General features: G+C 41.5%; 1 long non-coding RNA gene across 1 annotated transcript; it reads right to left on the bottom strand.

Moving 5' to 3' along the window:
* Window positions 1-1170: 1170 nt before the first annotated feature.
* LOC125742674 (uncharacterized) lies at window positions 1171-3150 on the bottom strand. The gene is made up of 2 exons (XR_007398164.1): window positions 2813-3150; window positions 1171-1382 (listed from the first exon to the last, which is right to left on the bottom strand). It is a non-coding gene; the product is annotated as an uncharacterized LOC125742674 (long non-coding RNA).
* Window positions 3151-18372: the final 15222 nt, after the last annotated feature.

Here is an 18372-nt window from a genome sequence, read left to right as displayed (position 1 = left end):
ACCAAACAAGATGCCAAGTTGGAACTGCTGGCCAAACGGGGGAAAAGACACCCGGGACACGGGCACCATCCCTGACACACATGTACCTGCAAACCAAACAGCTTTTCGATGACTGACTTTCATGCCGTTTTTAAGTTCTGGGATTTTTCACTGTTCAAAATTGAAGTTGATTTTTAAAATCCGAAACGAGAACATAAATAATAATTTTATACTAATGAATGCAGAGACATTATCGTCTGCTGGTCTTGGAACAGTTGTATTATCCCACTACATAATTTATCCATATTTAACAGATATTACATATGTATCAGATCATTTATACAAGTGAAATTTATGAAAATAGCAGGTTTGTATCTCTAGGGGCTGTTGTACTGTATGTTACATTATGGGGAAGAGATGCCCATTCACCTAACCAGAGGAAACCATTTCAGGTCCAGAAAGTAAAAATCCAGACCAGGATTTTGTTTCAACCAACCAGTTGAGCATTAAGAGTCACAGTCAGAGTGTAACTCAACTGGTTGGTTGAAACAAAATCCTGGTCTGGATTTTTACTTTCTGGATCTGAAATGTCTGCCTCTGCACTTCACCAATTGGGAATTTGGAGAACCACATTAACACTGGGAGAGCGTGTAAACACTAGACATAAACCCCCATCTTGAATGTGTGAGCCTACACTGCTTAAAAATCTGCTTTATGTTAGTATTAGAAAAAAAATGCAGCGAATAATGCAAGGGTCCCATAAGGGTGCCATAAAGCTTATAATCATGCAAAGACTTTCCGTTTCACCCTGCTTATTTCACAGAATACAGCCCCCAGTAGGATTTCAGAGTCACTGACACAGCCGTGGACTCAAGCACTTTCAAAAATTGCAACAATACAAAATAGTGCACAATATATTAAAATGAACATTAGGGATTTTGAGGGAATTGTTTTGACACAACATTACCACAATGTTATATGAAAACAATTTTTAACCCAGTAGGCATACGGCGAAATGTTTTACACTGCTCTGCATTCTTTTTTCTAGAGCCAAAATGACTGATTTGTTGCAGATACCGATCATTTCATTTCAGCTATGTCAGATTGCTTAGGGTTTAACTGAAGTGGATGATTCATTTTTGTGTTTGGTGACACCTAGACAATGAAACAATTGCAAGAACAGGACAAATATTGTTTGTGTTTCAGATCATTTATAATAATGTCATTTATGCTGGAAAGACAGTTGCATAACAAATAGCAAATCAATAGATGCAAATATTTGGGCTATTGGTCCCATGCAAACAAAATTCCTCAAGCAGGATGAGAATAAGCTCTCGTGAGCCTGGGTCCAAAATGTGTGAGGCCAGAGGCTGGGAGAGGCAGGAAGCGACATCCAGTCTGATCTGGAAGAATGCAGCATGACTGCTTCAGTAAAATAACCAGACTGCAAGCCACCTAAATCACATTAGAATCTGCTAAGCAAGTAACTCACAATAACAAAAGAATAAGTCAATTTGACTGTACAGGACTGATAGGACTTGGCAACTGCAGTAGAAAAATTTGAAATAGAAAAAGATTTATAATACGTTGGCTATATTTTGTCTATCCGAAGCAATCCATTCTTGATGGGAGAGAAATGCTAAGCTAGTTCATTTGTTTCTTAGCTACATTAATCCTGTGCTGACAGTTGCCTTAATAATACACAGCTGCAATTATTTACCATGAGTCACCCTGTTTAACTTCTTTCTGTGTCAGAGTTTAACATGTCACACTCTGACATGTCACTATTTGTACCAAGTAATACTAAATTAATTGAACTGGTAAGTAACACCAGTTTGAGTTAAAATAATTAGCCTGGAATGTCTCTAAACACTGGAATGATCACTATTGTCCTTTCTGATTTACGAGTCGATGCATTTGAGATAATCATTTTCCAACAAAAGCCAACCATTCCCTAATTTTTCACTTGCCTTCAATGCCCAAGAAAAAGGGAATTGATGTCAGGTGCTGTGTTTCACTTGTAAGCGACACCCCCTGTGGTAAATTCCAACCCCCCCGTGTAATGCCTTAGCAGGAAAAACAGCTGAACAAAGTATTGCTGGGAACTATTATTCTGTATAGTCCCAGGCACTGGGCTGTGACAGGGTGACCAGGCCCCTTGAAGGGGATCCGAGTCAAAGCTCTGAATCTGCGAGTCGAAACAGCCCCTTCTGATTGTCGCTTTAAGCAATGACGTGGCCTTGACACCCTGTTTACAAAAATGAAAATTATTGGTTGAGTTTCCAATTGGTGAGCCAGTAAACTATAATTAGCCCATCTTCCTCTTCTTTTCTTGCAGCTGCTGGCAGCAACAGAGAACAGGCACCAGCCCATGGCAACTTTGGTGGGTGTGGGTTGTAAAAACGCACGCTTGTGTTCAGCTTTGTGGGGAAGAAGAACGAATCCCAGAGACTTTTCAGATCAGCTGTCAGTTAAGACCCCGTTCAATAAAATGTAACTGTATGCTTCGGGGAAAAAAAAAAAAAAAAAAAAAAAAAAAAAAAAAACTGTACTACAGGAGACAAGGGCAGGAAGAAATACTTCGAAAGGGAGGCTTTGTAATTTAAGCTTTGTGTTCTGCAGGATGAAGAGTGCTCATTTTCTTAGATGGAGGCATGCTCTGACAGCATGACTTCCCAGCGTTTGGCTCGCAAGGCTGTCTGCCGCTAGCTTCAATCAGGGATGGCTGACTGTCACCCGCTAAGCTTAGCTGTGCATGTGAGGGGCGTGTGCTAAAGCCTGAGTAACCCGAGTCAGACATCTGCCGCGAATGACATATCAAACCGACCATTACCTGCTTCCCCCATTCCGCGATACATTCAGCGCGCGTTGTTCCGTCAGCTTAGAAAGCAAGTGTCCAAGAAAGGCGCTGATCCAGGAGTCCACGAAGCCTGGTACAGGTCCAAGGAAGAAGACAAATTACACCGCGGCATTAATGTCCCAGCGTGTGAAGAGGAAGCGGCAGCTTCAAAGTGCACCATTTCTGAAGCTGCTCATTGGTGGAATGTACTAATTTATACTGGCGGTTGGCTTTTTAAGGAAGGTTAATTAAAGGGATTTTTTTCACGACCAACAAAAATCCTTTTCAGATGCTACTTCCTGTCCTTGGGTTTAATTATATTCCAGAACTTTTTGTAGAGTGTTTTTGGGAATTTACATTCACTCAAAAGCAGGAACTACAAATATTTCAGGGCCTTGAGCTAGATGTGCATTTGGTAATATTTCAGTAATATTGCAGTTTCAGTCACTACCTAACTGCTGTTGTACATTTTCCCCCAAAAGCAGGATTCATTCATTGATATCCCTAATTCAGGTTTATGTGTTGGTGTGCAGAACCTGGAGATGCTGGGATGTCACGTTGCTGATAAGATGAGGGCTGATTACCAGGGGCATCCTGCAGATATTTCAAATGATCTGATGGTAATAAAATAGCCATGTGCATGTCCACAGCGTGTCTCAGTGTGAATGCAGTCTGGCACAAAGCCCAGGCAGCAGTGTAAGCAGTATCATCACAATCTCACATATTACAATGCAATATATGCCATCAAAATTAGGACATAATGGCATCTGCTGATGAAATTTTGTGAAGCTAATATTTTAAAATTAGATTTTATGTAGCTCAGTCCTGAACAGCTGAAACCTTATCACACGTGTACAATCGTGGCCAAAAGGTTTGAGAATAACACAAAAATTAATTTTCGCAGTCTGCTGCCTTAGTTTTTATGATGGCAATTTGCATGTGCTGTAGAATGTTATAAAGAGTGATCAGATGAATTGCATAATTTCAAAATCCCTCTTTGCCATGAGATTTAGCTCAATCCCAAAAAACTCATTTCCACTGTATTTCAGCCCTGCCTCAAAAGGACCTGCTGACATCATTTCAGTGATTCTCTCGTTAACACAGGTGAGGCTGGAGATCACTTTGTTATGTTAATTGAGTTAATTGAGGGTCGTGCTTGAAATCAATGTTCTTCCTCTGTTAATTATGGTTACCTGCAAGGAAACACCTGCGGTCTTCATTGCTTTGCAAAAAAGGGCTTCACAGGCAAGGATACTGCTGCTAGTAAAATTGCACCTAAATCAACCATTTACCAGATCAAGAACTTCAAGGAGAGAGATTCAAGAAAGGTTCAGGGCTCCCAACAAAGTCCAACAAGTGCCAGGACTGTCTCCTGAAGTTGATTCAGCTGCAGGATCGGGGCACCACCAGTGCAGAGCTTCCTCAGGAATGACAGCAGGCAGGTGTGAGTGGATCTGCATGCCCAGTGAAGCTAAGGCTTCTGGAGGATGGCCTGGTGTCAAGAAGGGCAGCAAAAAAGCCACTTCTCTCCCAGAAAACATCAGGGACAGACTGATATTCTGCAAAAGGTACAGGGATCGGACTGCTGAGGACTGGGGGAAAGTCATTTTCTCTGATGAATCCCCTTTCCGATTGTTAGGGGCATCCGGAAAAAAGATTGTCAGGAGAAGAAAAGGTGAGCGCTACCATCAGTCCTGTGTCATGCCAACAGTAAAGCATCCTGAGACCATTCGTGTGTGGGGTTCTTTCAGCCAAGGGAGTGGGATCATTCACAGTTTTGTCTAAGAACACAGCCATGAATAAAGAATGGTACTAAAACATCCTCCAACCAATACTTTTGTCATTCTCAAAACCTTTGGCCATGGCTGTAGTGTGTCTGTTATCAGCACACAGTCTGGACTGATCTTCAGCTTCTTAAAAAAGACAAGATTCCTTCATGTTTTGCTCTCATAATGATTCAAACACGATCTAATACAAACGTCTAACACATCATCAATTTTCCTTGCAGAATTTTGCAAATGAAACTCCAAAAACACAATGTACAGTAGTTACTGATGACATTTTTTAAATGGAAGAAAACCACTAAGTCCTCATGTTTTCATATTCTGTTTTATAAATGAAATTCAACGGCATGTTGCAAAGCACGGTGAATTTGGCACAGATTACTGCTCCTGAGTGTCGGAAGACCTGTGTATCACGGTCTCTTTGTAAAGCTGAAATGGATTTAAAATAAAGCGCTGCCATTAGTTTCATATTCAGCATTTGTCTTAATGTTAGCTTTCATAACTGTAGCAGTGTGGCTTATTCTGAGCAGGAAGCACAAGATGATTCACAGCCTTACGCTACCGTTGAATCTTTCGAAGCTCATAAAAGCAAATGTCTGGCAGATGTGCATCGTGCTTCAGATTCCCCTGGACGAGGGATTTGTCTAGCTTCAGGTCTGCTGATGTTGTGTCCATGTGACTGCAATTACATTAAATTGCAAGTCCTTTCCATGAGAAACGGAATGTTCCTTCGCGGTTTTTCAGATCCATGTGCAAAGGCTTCATCTTTGAGGCCTTCCTGGCGGTACAGACACAAGGTGCAGGCTGCATTAGCCAGCTGTAGAGGGGAAGGAGGCCCTTGGTACAGCTTACGGCTATCCCTTTACCTTTAAGCTTTGCAGGAGCACGTACAGGTACTGTGGGCTGGAAGCCCGAAGCGCTGGGGGTGTATACGAGCAAATAACGGTCTGCTCAAAAAATGTGACGTCTCTTAGTAAAACAAAAGCACGTCAAAGGACATGCATACAGGGCACGGCATGCCTGTGATTTAGTGAAGTACTTCTACGGCTAAGGGCTCAGCACAATTAAATGATTATCCTGATTTGTGATACAATCGGATGCCAACTGTTAAATGATTTTCGCCGCACTACAAGTTGAATGATTGCACAAACTTAACATTCTTAATTGAATTATGAATCATTGGTACATATTCAAAAATTATCCATCCGTCCATCCATCCATCTTCCAGCTGCTCATCCCATACAAGATTGTCATATTAACTGGCGATTTCCTGGCAGCATAGCCACTAGGCAGGGCACACCCTGGATGGGATGCTAGACAAACATTATTTTTCACTTGTGATAAAGGTACATATTCTATCCACTCACCCATGCATCTTCTAAACACTTCTGGTCATGGTCACAAGGGAGACTGGAGCCAATCCCAGTCAAATCAGGACACAACATAGGTGTATTCAGTGTTGGGGACAAACGAGTTACATATACCAATGTTACATAATTAAATTACAAAATAAATGTAATCAGTGGGCGGCATGGTGGTGCAGTGGTTAGCACTGTTGCCTCACACCTCTGGGACCTGGGTTCGAGTCTCTGCCTGGGTCACATGTGTGTGGAGTTTGCATGTTCTCCCCATGTCGTCGTGGGGTTTCCTCCGGGTACTCCGGTTTCCCCCAACAGTCCAAAAACATGCTGAGGCTAATTGGAGTTGCTAAATTGCCCGTAGGTGTGCGTGTGTGAGTGACTGGTGTGTGAGTGTGCCCTGCGATGGGCTGGCCCCCCATCCTGGGTTGTTCCCTGCCTCGTGCCCATTGCTTCCGGGATAGGCTCCGGCTCCCCTGCGACCCAGTAGGATAAGCGGTTTGGAAAATGGATGGATGGATGTAATCAGTTACTGATACTAATCAAAATATTGGTGACAATAAGGGGGTTACATCTGAAACTATTCCTATAAGTAAGAAATTACATGTGAAATATAACATCTTGTTGCTTTGCATCTTTGGCATATTTCCAGACAACACAGGTTGGGAAAGCCATTGGGAATTTTCAGCTCTTTTTTCCAGTTAAAACATGTAATTCATAACCTATTAATCTTCAGAACACTGTGTATACATCCATGTAAATTCTTTTCAGGTCCGTTTTTCATCATTAAGGATTGCAACATGGCAATAAAAGACTATTCCATACTCTAACTATACGCTGCGTAAAGAAGTGCTTCCTCAAATTTCAAATGTTCTACTAATTTATACCTTTGACCATGAGTTATTGTATTTGAACTGACACTGAAGCAGCCATTTGGCTGAACAGCATCCAGACCTGTTAGAATCTTATATACCTGGATCATGTCCCCTATCTCTTTCAGTGGAACCTATAAAATATCTGTACTTTATGCCCCCTGCATTGATTACCTTACATTTGTCCATATTAAATTTTATCTGCCAGGTATCAGCCCAGTCATTATCATGAATTATTGTGTAGTACCTTTTAAAGCATAATACTGAAAATGTAGGTGTTTCCACAATTTTAGCCACTAGTGTACGTACACATTCGTAAGGATCCCTGGGCTGCTTTGACATACCTGTTATTTAATCACAATATACATGAGTTGTACAACAGTCTGACAAAGTCAGTGTTGTAATACCTGCCTTTATAAAGCAGCCTTAAAAATTCATGTGACTGCACAACATGAAAATGCCAATCTATGTGTGTCTGTGTGTCTGTGTAACTGATTCTGTTTTTCAGTGATAGTCTAGAAAGCAATACAAACCGCACTATCCATCCATAAAACACCTTTCCGTCAAACTATGCATGTATTTCATGGATTTGCTGTGATGTTTAACACAATGTATTAACACACCAAATGTAGCAAACACCAGGTGAGAACATCAACTTAAGAAAGAGGAACATCATTCTTATATCATTCCTGGCCACTACGGCTGTGGAACAAAGTAACGGGAGAACGAAATACTCCAGAAAAGGACAGTGAATCACCTGAATGGAATGCAGAGTCTGGGCTCAGCCTGGAGCAGTAGCCCCTCTGTGAAGAAAGTGGCATGCTGAGGGGGCAGGCCTGCGGTCGGGCGCGATCGGGCACACACTGAGGCAGAGGCGAATTTGAGCGTGACAGGTGATGATCATCAAAGAGTTCAGATAGAACCTTGAAAAGGAACAGGATGCCTTGTGACTGAACTGCATCTTAATAAAAGCCTCCTCCTCCCATTTTAATGGGCAGAAGATTGACACTCCATTCGTCTAACCATCAGTACTGAGACTGGGAAGCTCTGAAGATGAATAGCTTGTTATCCAGCATCCTTTCTGGTCCCCCAGGCACAAACCCCGCAGTTACTGGCTACCACGGCAAACTTAAAGCTTCAACAGTAATGTTCCCAGAATTTTATACAGAGAAAATGGGATTTTACGGTCCTATTTAAAAGTAAATAAAAAAATTTCAGTTTACTTCATATGGTTGAATGTATTTGTAGGTGAGTCTTTCTGTTACACTTACAAATGCATAGGTTTAAGATATTTGCATCAGACTAATTCTATTCTGATTAGTCGACTCTGCTCAACAGAAGTGGAAAGGGCCTTACTGTAGATCCAGGTTTCCCTCTGCTAATGCAACAAGCTTTTCACCCACTGAAAGCAATCCACAGCAAAGGCTTTGGAGAACTACGAAGCTGAAACCTCAGATCAGAACCACTAGTCGCAGTCATATGTGAGGCTTCCAGCCAAAGAGATATTTAAGATGGAAATGAAATGAGTGGAAAGAAACACCACAATATTTTTATTGTGCTCCATAGAGAAGACAGGAGATCGATCGCTAACTGGAAGTAGGACCATTTCAGAATTATATATGAATTAGACATAGCATAAGGATGGTTTAAAAAAAACTTCAGTTTAATAATCCTGCCAAAATTACTGCAGTGTGGCAATTGCACTACATATGTGCATGATCCTAAGAGTAATGAAGACTTTTGTGCAAGACGAGAAATCTTGTTTTACAAGAAATGTTTAATATGGAAAACCAGACTAGTTCGCAGCATTTGTTTAGACATACTTAGCCAAGGAGACCATGCTGCACTCTGAGCAATAATTTCTGTAAACCAGGCATAACATGGACACAAGGCAAACTGGACCTAGTCCTGTTTACCATGGCTGTCCTGGGGTGTCATTATCACTGTCACTGGAGGGGAGAAAAAAAAAAATCACATTTTGCTTGTCTTGCAGCAAACTGTCACCCCTCCCCTGTCTGCAGTGGACTTTTAAAGACAGATGTAACGTTTTCGCCCGTACACAGGCAAAACTTTTGAAAGTATCAGCTTAATTGAAACAGTATGGGCCAGACTCGATTTGGTGCGACTCGCTGAGGGTCCAGACCGCATCAGAGATGGTATAGGATTTGTGTCTGGTTTCGCTTCTTCATGAGGAAGGGCTGCTTAAACATCGGGTAAAATGGCATCTGGTGGTTCATTCCTGAAAAACCCTAAAGCAATTTTTTTGGCGGTGTTTTTACGCTGCCAAAAAAAAAAAAAACTAAATAAATAATAAAATAAAATTATTACAATGGCTATTGGTAAATGACGTTTAGCTACACACAATACAGTTTAGCTTTTTTGCCGAAAAATGTCAAAGAATAATGAAAACACATTTTGTCGCATATAACAATTAGTAGAAAGAAATGCTTCTTATTCTCACTTGTAAATAAGACAACCCCGTAATTTCAAGGAAAACATAACTTACGGGCACATTTCTTAACAAGTGAAGCAGAACAGATCACAATACAATATACTGTATACTTTACTGCAATTGTTCCGTGCCTTTGCTCAATAGCTTTTCAGCTGTTTCCTAAGTGCCCCGCTACATTATACTGCTACACTAATTGCAGTAGCTTTATGCTCGGGAAGCTGCATAGATTTTGTGCTGTTTAGATGCTGGCGGCAGGTCGCACCCGCACAGTCCACAGGCACCGCTGGCTTGCATGTAAAAATCTGCAACACGAACGTGTGCGCGATCAAACGGGCGCTGCCGAACACGAAAGACTCTGGAAGACGAGCAAGATGTAAATTCTGGACATGTCTGTGCAGAAATTCTCTTTCAGCATATGAGTGAGTGAACAAAACGTTTAACGTCAGTCGAAGAAAAGATATTAAAGCGGGTGACAAACGTGCAATCAAAGGGTCTCAAGGATGAAATGGAGGCAAGATCTCCTATAAATGTCATTTGCGCGTCTAAGAAACACATTTATTTTATCTTTCCAATTCAATTAACGGTGCTCTACATGGATACACATGGTTTTTTTTTCCAGGACATAGGTGCTGAACTGGGTACTTACTTTCAAGAAGAGCAGACTCAATAAATTCCAAACTTTTTCATAACTTTCCCTTGCCTTGGTATAAATTATATAATAATGGTCTCTGGTTAGTGAAAAACAACATCACAGAAACCAAGATGGAGCAGTTTTATGCATTTGGCCCAGCAGTGAATCATGTGTGTGTGGCCTTGCAGTGTGATATGGGATAAAATGTGGGGCAGGTATAGCTGTATACATTTTGAAGAAAGTGTTTCTGTATGTGAATTTCATCTGTGATCTTTTTTTTCTTTTTTAAACTATTATTTCATACACAGGGCAAGAAAACATATGGAAACTGCACCATGGAGTCCTGTAACTTTTGCAGAATTTCAGTTTAGAGTCAGTAACCTTTTTTGGCTTAGTATCTTCAGCCTTGGAAGTGAATTTTTTCTCCATATTCCTTAAATCATATTGGACTGAAGTAGTTGTAGATTAATGAACAATATACAGGCCCAAACAGGATCATAAAAATGTCCAAATGTGCTTTATTTCCTTGCATGTGTGTTGTGCTATTCTGGTGAAAGATAGGATTTCTTCCCTGGTCAAATGTGTCCACACCTGAAGAGTTCACAACACCATCAAAGTGAAACGTAACATATTGGTGAGACACTCAGTGTCTTTTTACATGCATGTCAGGACAATGGTGCACAGCTGTACCTGAATCTCAGTCAGCTCGCTGTAGTTAGGGGGGGAAAGTGTGTGTGTGGGGGTGGGGGGTAAAGGAGTAGAGTGTCTGGATAGCTTTAAGGCTCAGGGGTTTAGAAGAACTGCACACACAATCACAAAAGATGTTGGCACATTTTGGAGCATTAGTCAAACATCACATTAGGCCTAAACATGTCCATTTAAATATCCGCGAGCCTCCAGAAAATGCATTGCTAATGTGGCTGATTTATCTCTTGGATAACTGACACCATTATAACAATCCAGCTGTCCGTTTAACGAATAGCACAGCAGCCTGGCGGAGAGTTTTTATTTTTAATAAACTGGAGCTGCTTTTTGCAAAAATAAACGGATCTAGTTGACCAAACCCCACCTTGGGAGATCCGGCCCGTGTAAATCATGTCAAGGGTGGTGTGCAGCACGGTCTGGTTTTTTGTTGTTGTTGCAAAACTGAAACATGATTGATGTTATCCTGTAGATGCTGGGTTTTGACTTCACACCGACTTTTAAACATTTCCAACCAAACCACTGTGCTGAAACAATCTGAGGACAAAAAACATTGGCCCATATTTCCTACTGTTGGCCTGCAAAGAAAAGGATATACCCTGTCATCAACTGCAATGTTTCATTCTTTCTTAGTGAAGAAAAAGTTTTACAAATATAGAAATATGAAAGGCAAGGCTTCAAATTAAGAAGTAATAAAACTACCACGGTCCTTTTTGAGCCTTTAGGGCACCCGTGTCGATGGAGTGTAAACCACAAGCAGAACAAAATACAACATTGTGGAGGAACTCAGAGGCACTTCAAAAGGCTTCGAGTGCCTGTTTGAGCTCTTAAACAGTGCCGAAGTCCTTGAACAACCCGACCTTGGGGTCCATGCATGGTCACACAGTATAAAGCATTAGAATAGGAATTATAATACAATGGCAGAGAGTTGATGCAGGATTTAGAGAGGAACCTACTCATCAGATATTAAAACAGATCCCTGAGTCACAGGATCAAGTTCAGAGACCCAGTGAGATACATCAAGTGAAATGTGTCCCATCTTCAGATCCCCCCCCCCCCCCCCAAATCATTATCTACTATCTATTCAACTAGACCCAACCAGCCAAACTAGAGGTGACACTGTGAAATAAGTGCTAAGTCAAAGTACGGAGAGTCTGTAACATACATAAGCATAAATGAGGTGTTTGATTTATATTAGTAAAAATCTATAATGCAGACTAGCTGGCTTTCACTTGATATGATATGATATGCAGATACAAGATTCCAGTTTAAAGTTAAACCATATTATCTAATCAACAGCTATGTATTTAATTATATGTAAGACTATGTTTGACTTACAGCATCATGTAAATAAATAATGAAGATGTGCGTGAACAGACAGAATTTAATGTTTTGGTTTTGGTTTAGTTGATCTTATATTACAGACATTGTCTGCATAAAATAGATAATTCACACACCTAATGACACAGTATGAGTTCTCAATTAAGAATGCAAAGGGCCTAGAAGGCACACAAATTACAATTGTCATACACGTGAAAATAGGCTAAATTATAGGCCACATGACTAACAATATACTATTGTATATGAATGATATGAGTGACATTAGAGATGAGCATATTTATGGCTAGAATTTCCCAAATGTCTCTGTCTAGATGTCTAGGCATGTAGAATTCTCCTCTGCGGATGAACGGTTTCCTGGATCCTGTTGCACGTTCTGAAGAAGGATAGGATACGAGGAGTTTTTTTTTTTTTAGCTTAAGCCCCTTTGGGGCCAAGACTGCGTATAAAGATACAAAAAGATACGAATAGCTGGAGGGCCTGCAGGGCCACGTCGCACATTTAAATTCCAGAATTTACTCGTCTCTTTCATTTGTTTTATAACTGCAAGTTTATCCCACATAAAGGCCATGATCCCTCTAAATCATGTACCAAAATACCCCCTAAAAATTCTGTTGATAAGAAAATCACTTCCAAATGACGAAAAGTTCTCCTCATGTAAATAGAAGGTAATCTGGATAATGCCTCCATATTGAAAAGAGCCAATAAGGAGCCGAGTCACAGAAGAAAGTGTTTAAATTACATCACCGACATCCCAGAGAGCCTTGGGTTTTGCAGCCGTTAGCATTCAGCTGGCTTTTGATAGGCTATCTGCAGGCCTATTTGTTTGTAAAGGACCACCCATCAAAGGCTGCCCTAGATCTGGCATGTGTTGTCCGTACAGCACCCAGCCTCTGTTGACTCTGAAATTTGGGCTTTATGCAAAACTCACACAGCAAGACACCCCTGATATGCATAATGACACGGACAGTCCTCCGTCATCATGAGTAATGCTAAACCAGCGACTAATGGATCTCACTTTGAAGTTTTCCCAGCATCCTTCATAGAAAGTCTACCCATCCATCCATTCACTCATATTCAGACTGCTTATCCTAGTCATGGTCTGGAACTTATCCCAGGTAGCACCGGGCACAAGGCAGTGATAACCCCTCAATGAGAAGCCTATCTAATGGAGTTGGCAGAATGTCATACTTAGCATTTAGGACTTCATATTATTAACATACATTTTTTACATAGATTTGTTTAACTTAAAATCTATGTGTGACAGCCATGCACATGCAATCACTACTGGAAAAGAAGCAACAAAAAAGGCATTGTTACATATATTGTACCTGCACGTTTGTTGATCACAAATGGATGAAAAATGCTGTGTATCATTTACCGTATTTATTATTGTTTTAGAGACTTTTTGAATCATTGCATAATCAATATTTATCTAAAAATAAATAATCATAACAGACAGTGACTATGCTTTTTTCAGTCTGTTAGTCTGTTTTTAGGTTAAAAAAAAAAAAAAAGGATATTCTGTATTTGTGTTGAACCCTTACTGTTTTAAGGACATCAAAGTGAAACCGAATTTCATTAAAATATATTTGCTTTGCTGCTATTTTACAAAGAATTCTGTATTCTCCCTGCATCTCTGTAAAGTTTGACAAGACTCTTCTGCCATTTCAGCATTTGGACAGCCTGCAGGCTATGCCAACTGACTCGAAGAATCAGAAATGCAAAACCACGTCTTTACGGTATTCTCAGTGTCTCTTACCATAACATGAGCCCTCGGGAAAGGGTACTATAAGACCCTAATCAATTTTCAAAGATTACATGTTTCGGTTTACGCACAGCCATGTTGCAGTGTTCAGAAATATGCATTTAGCCTTACAATCAACATCCACATGTGCAGACTGAGGCAATAAAATGTGTGTAAAGAGGGATTCAAATAAAACAGCTGTTTCGCAAAAGACTCTTATAAACAGCTTTGAGAAGAGAGCTGTGCGTGTGCCTTATGACATCTTTACCCTGGAGATCATTATCTAGAACCCTGCAAGCAGGAACACAAGTGTGGTTCTTTGCTGCCAAACTGCCAGGATGCAGAGAGCCTAGCCTTTCTGATCTTAGTAAATTGTTCCAGGCTTCAGAGCTGTTGTGTACAATATTTGCCATGCAGTGTTTGAAAGATGTGTTTTTTTTTCACACACACAAAAATACGCGTGCATCTCGAGTGAAAATTAATTAACAACACACTGTCCCCCCCCCCCCCCCGCTGTCGTGGACACCATTTTGGATAGCTTCTCCGTATGTGCGAGGTTGAGCACTTTGGTGGATGTGTACGAGCGTTTTTAGGATTACACATGGCTAGACATAAAAAATAAAATCGAGAGAATTCAATTTTTATGGATATAACTGCCTAGAAATGGCCTCCAACACTTACATCCCCTTCAGAAGCCACGCTGCTAATGCCTGGGAAAGGCTGCCCTTAGTCGCCGATGGCAATGTGGGATTCTGCATGGTCCGAATGCAGACTCGAGGGAACTCCAGGGGCAGGCATATTTGGGTTCCTGCACTCTGTCAGCTGTGCTGGCTGCCCGATGGCTGGATACTGGTACGCGGGGATGAGCCTGGGGAGAGATTCACTCGTGGTACATGGGGGCTTGGCTGTGCCCTTCTGCCAGATAAAGATGGATGCTGTGATTATCCAACAGCGGGCAGTAAAAAAGTGTCTAATTTGCTCCAGATGTTTCACACATCCCCGCCTTTGACAGATGTGTTCTCAGGCAAAGCCACAACTATGGAGGGACAGGAGCAGCACTTTCATCTAATTTTTCTGTCTGGGTGGGTTAAGCCTGAGAAGTTCATCGCACATTACTTTAGTCTGACTAGTTTCCGATGCTGGTTTTGCAGCAGACTCACAGCCGGGTGGGACAACCTCTCCGTCCCGCCGTTTTCAGACCACGTGTGACCTGAAGATGCACGTGCTGCCTGTCTCTGTGCTCTCCATGCAACACACCGACGGCGAGGCTACGTGAGTCTCAGGGCGCATGGAAAATCTGCCAGTTCAAAGCGAAGCGACCAACCGCATCCTGGCTGAGCGTCAGCTGGCTAATAATTCATTGTAAATCGCAACCAGCAGCTTTCGTTAAAACACATTTATTTTGCCATTAACGACAAATTGCTACCTGCTTGTTAATGGCACACAGAGCAGTGAAAACAGTGTCACTCACCTCCTATCAGACTAAAGCGGCATTAAAAACAATAATATAATCACTCTAGCATGTTTTCTTTTTAATACAGTAAAGCTATAACTACGCTACATCTAAAACTTTCCACTGATTTTCCATCACGACTTTCTAACTATTAAAGTTGGCCATCTGTTCTGGAGAGATAAATTGAGAAGCTCACGCGATGCATTGTTTATGGTTCATTAGTTAAATGGTTTTAAGGTGGAGGTAAACGAGTGGTTTCTGAGTGGCTTTCTAATGCGCTAAAATGAACGGATCACTATGCACCTGTCATCTGAATTTACATCTCACTTGGGGCAGGCCGGGTGCCGGTCAGTGCAAAAGCGGCCACCGTGTGGCGCCATTGCTGCACACAGAGGTGCCCCCCCCCCCACCATCCCCTCCCCTCTGTGATGCCCCCATTGACACCAGGCAGACAAACCAGCTGCTGTTCACATGCACCATTAACCCTTGACTTCCTGGTCTTAATGTTGCGTAACCAAGGCTGATTACTTACTTTTTCACGCCTCCCTGTAAATAATGGATGGGTCACAGCAGCGGCCACAGCCCAGCGGATCAAATACGGACATCCTAGGAATGACTACCTGTCCATTTACCTGAAATGTTCCCTCAGTTTCGTGAAGCACGAGGTAAACTCTTAACTAAGGTAGACAGTTTACTTATGATAGCAAACAGTCTCATCCAGAAAATCCTACAACATTTGCCATTTAACCCATTTGTGCTGCAAGACATAAAGTGAAACAGTTCCAACTGCAACAGCACCCCACTAGCTGGGATGTGATCCTGGTTCCAGGTGTTTAGTAATCCAACTTCTTCCCAAAAAAACCCATTGTGATCAGAAAACACAAGAGTGTCTCCATGACCCTACTTGAGATTTTCTTTTCCTAAATGAATTGCCCTTTAGCTCATCTTCCTGGCACCATTCATTCACTGAGTGATTTTGCTGGTAGGTGTTTTAATATTTGACATAATTCAATCTCTCACTTTAACAATGAGACATATGCTTCCCGAGGCTGGAAAAACACAAAAATATGAGAACTCTTGAGCACAACAGATCAAAGATAAAAACAAGAATTTCTTTTATATCATTATATCAGACATTGCATCACGGGTTAAATAAGTGCTTATTTCAGCAACCCATCCATACATTCTTGAGTTTTTTTGAACATCCATGAAATGTAATTAAATATATAGTCATATTATTTGACAATGAAGGACTTAAAAGGTTAAATTTTAATTCCATTCATGACAATGTAACATTGTTAATTAGGCATTTCATGTTTTGTTTCTTCATTGAGTCCAGATGTTTTTAATCTTTTCTTACCATCAAGTGTGTTTTCATTGTGTTTCTTCTAAAATGCATTATTGGAATTTTATTGGAGTACAGAACGACTTTATAGGTTTTAATCTTAAAAAGCTTTTCAAATCATGGAGCAGGAGGAGACAATAAAAAGGTAATCCGAGCTACTATTAAAATCAGCTCTTGTTAAATTGAAGCAAGATTCACAAGTTTAATTTAGCTATTTAACTAATTAAATTAAACTGAAAGCCAACAAGTGGTTGAAACCTATATCCGTGTCTAATTCGCCTGCTGGTCATATTAACCCTGAACACACATCAAACGTCATGTGTCTGAATGATAGCATCCGTATTAGATTTCAGAGCAACGATGCTTCTGAAGCAGACATTTCAACGTTTTTGAATTTATGACTTAGAGCTGCACCGCAATCTCACCTTCGGGGAACACAAAGCACATGCTGATCGCTGACAGTCTTCAGCATACTGCAACAGGAGCACAAGTATTACTGTTTTATCATGTGCTATGGGAGTCATCATATATAACGCATGCATTTTTACAACTCGTAGAAATGAGAGTTTTCTGCCTTTACGGTATCCTATGCAGTGCAATTTCTTGGGGAACGTCAGCACATACGTCTTGTCCAAATCACACTTTAATTCTCTGGGCTCCTCCACCTGACATCTGTCGTATAACATTTCTCTACACCTGATAACCTCCCCTCATGAGTGCATGTAAATTAGAAAGTCATCTCCTCTTCGTTACCCAAAGCATATAAAAATACCAGGACATGCCAGTGGATGGGCCTGCAGCACCACATGCAGCTTTATTCTAAAAGTGCTAAGCTCTGGCTCCAGAAAGTGCACGCATTTGCACAGGTCTGTCATTCTGTTACGCACAGGGGGGGCAGCCCCATCATTCCGGGGGAAAATGCAGAGCACAGAGAACAGAAACCCCACGAACTCTACCCTCAACATGCATTAGCCGACATACAGAGGCAAAATTACACCCTCCGCATGCAAGGCTGTGATTAGATGCTCACCGTATGGTGAGGTCACACGAAGAGCAGGGCATGATGGGATACGCAAAGGGCGGTATAATCACTGGCCCATGTGGGCCGCTGCTTACAGGGAATAAACCAAAATATCACTTTAACCCAGCATGCTGTGTGCAGACCAGTATAGTGCTCCTTAGCCAGCCTGTGGTAATAACGGTGGATCCCTCCTAGGCTAAACATCGTTTGGTAAGAGAAGATGGAAAAACAGCAACCTCAGACACACTTCTGTGGAGGCCTGCTCTTCACGGCAAACTCACACGACACTCGCCTGTTTAACAAGCCCGGAAATGGGACAGTCCCACTTCCCTGCTACAGCCTGGGAGGCTGGAAATGCAGAATCTGCAAGTTACACCCTCATAAATCAGGATGGAGGGACAATCGAATTAGTGCTGCTGGGTCCATCGCAGACAAATGCATGGGCTAAAATAAAAGGGAATCATACTTCTTTTTTTTCTAATAAAATAACAGAAGCTAGTCCTAGCAAGAGAATTCACATCACATTATCAGTCATAGGACTATAAACTGAACAGCTTTATTTTGGAAGCCCATCAAGAAATCAGATGACCGGAGAAGCATTTGTCCAATCAGAATCGCGCATTTCCTTCAAATAAGTTTCAAAGGAATAATCCATCCATCCATTTTCCAAACCGCTTATCCTACTGGGTCGGGGGGGTCTGGAGCCTATCCCGGAAGCAATGGGCACGAGGCAGGGAACAACCCAGGATGGGGGGCCAGCCCATCGCAGGGCACACTCACACACCATTCACTCACACATGCACACCTACAGGCAATTTAGTAACTCCAATTAGCCTCAGCATGTTTTTGGA

Source organism: Brienomyrus brachyistius, chromosome 5 (assembly GCF_023856365.1).
Source record: "Brienomyrus brachyistius isolate T26 chromosome 5, BBRACH_0.4, whole genome shotgun sequence".
Taxonomy (NCBI): domain Eukaryota; kingdom Metazoa; phylum Chordata; class Actinopteri; order Osteoglossiformes; family Mormyridae; genus Brienomyrus; species Brienomyrus brachyistius.
This window is presented reverse-complemented; position numbering and strand designations above follow the sequence as displayed.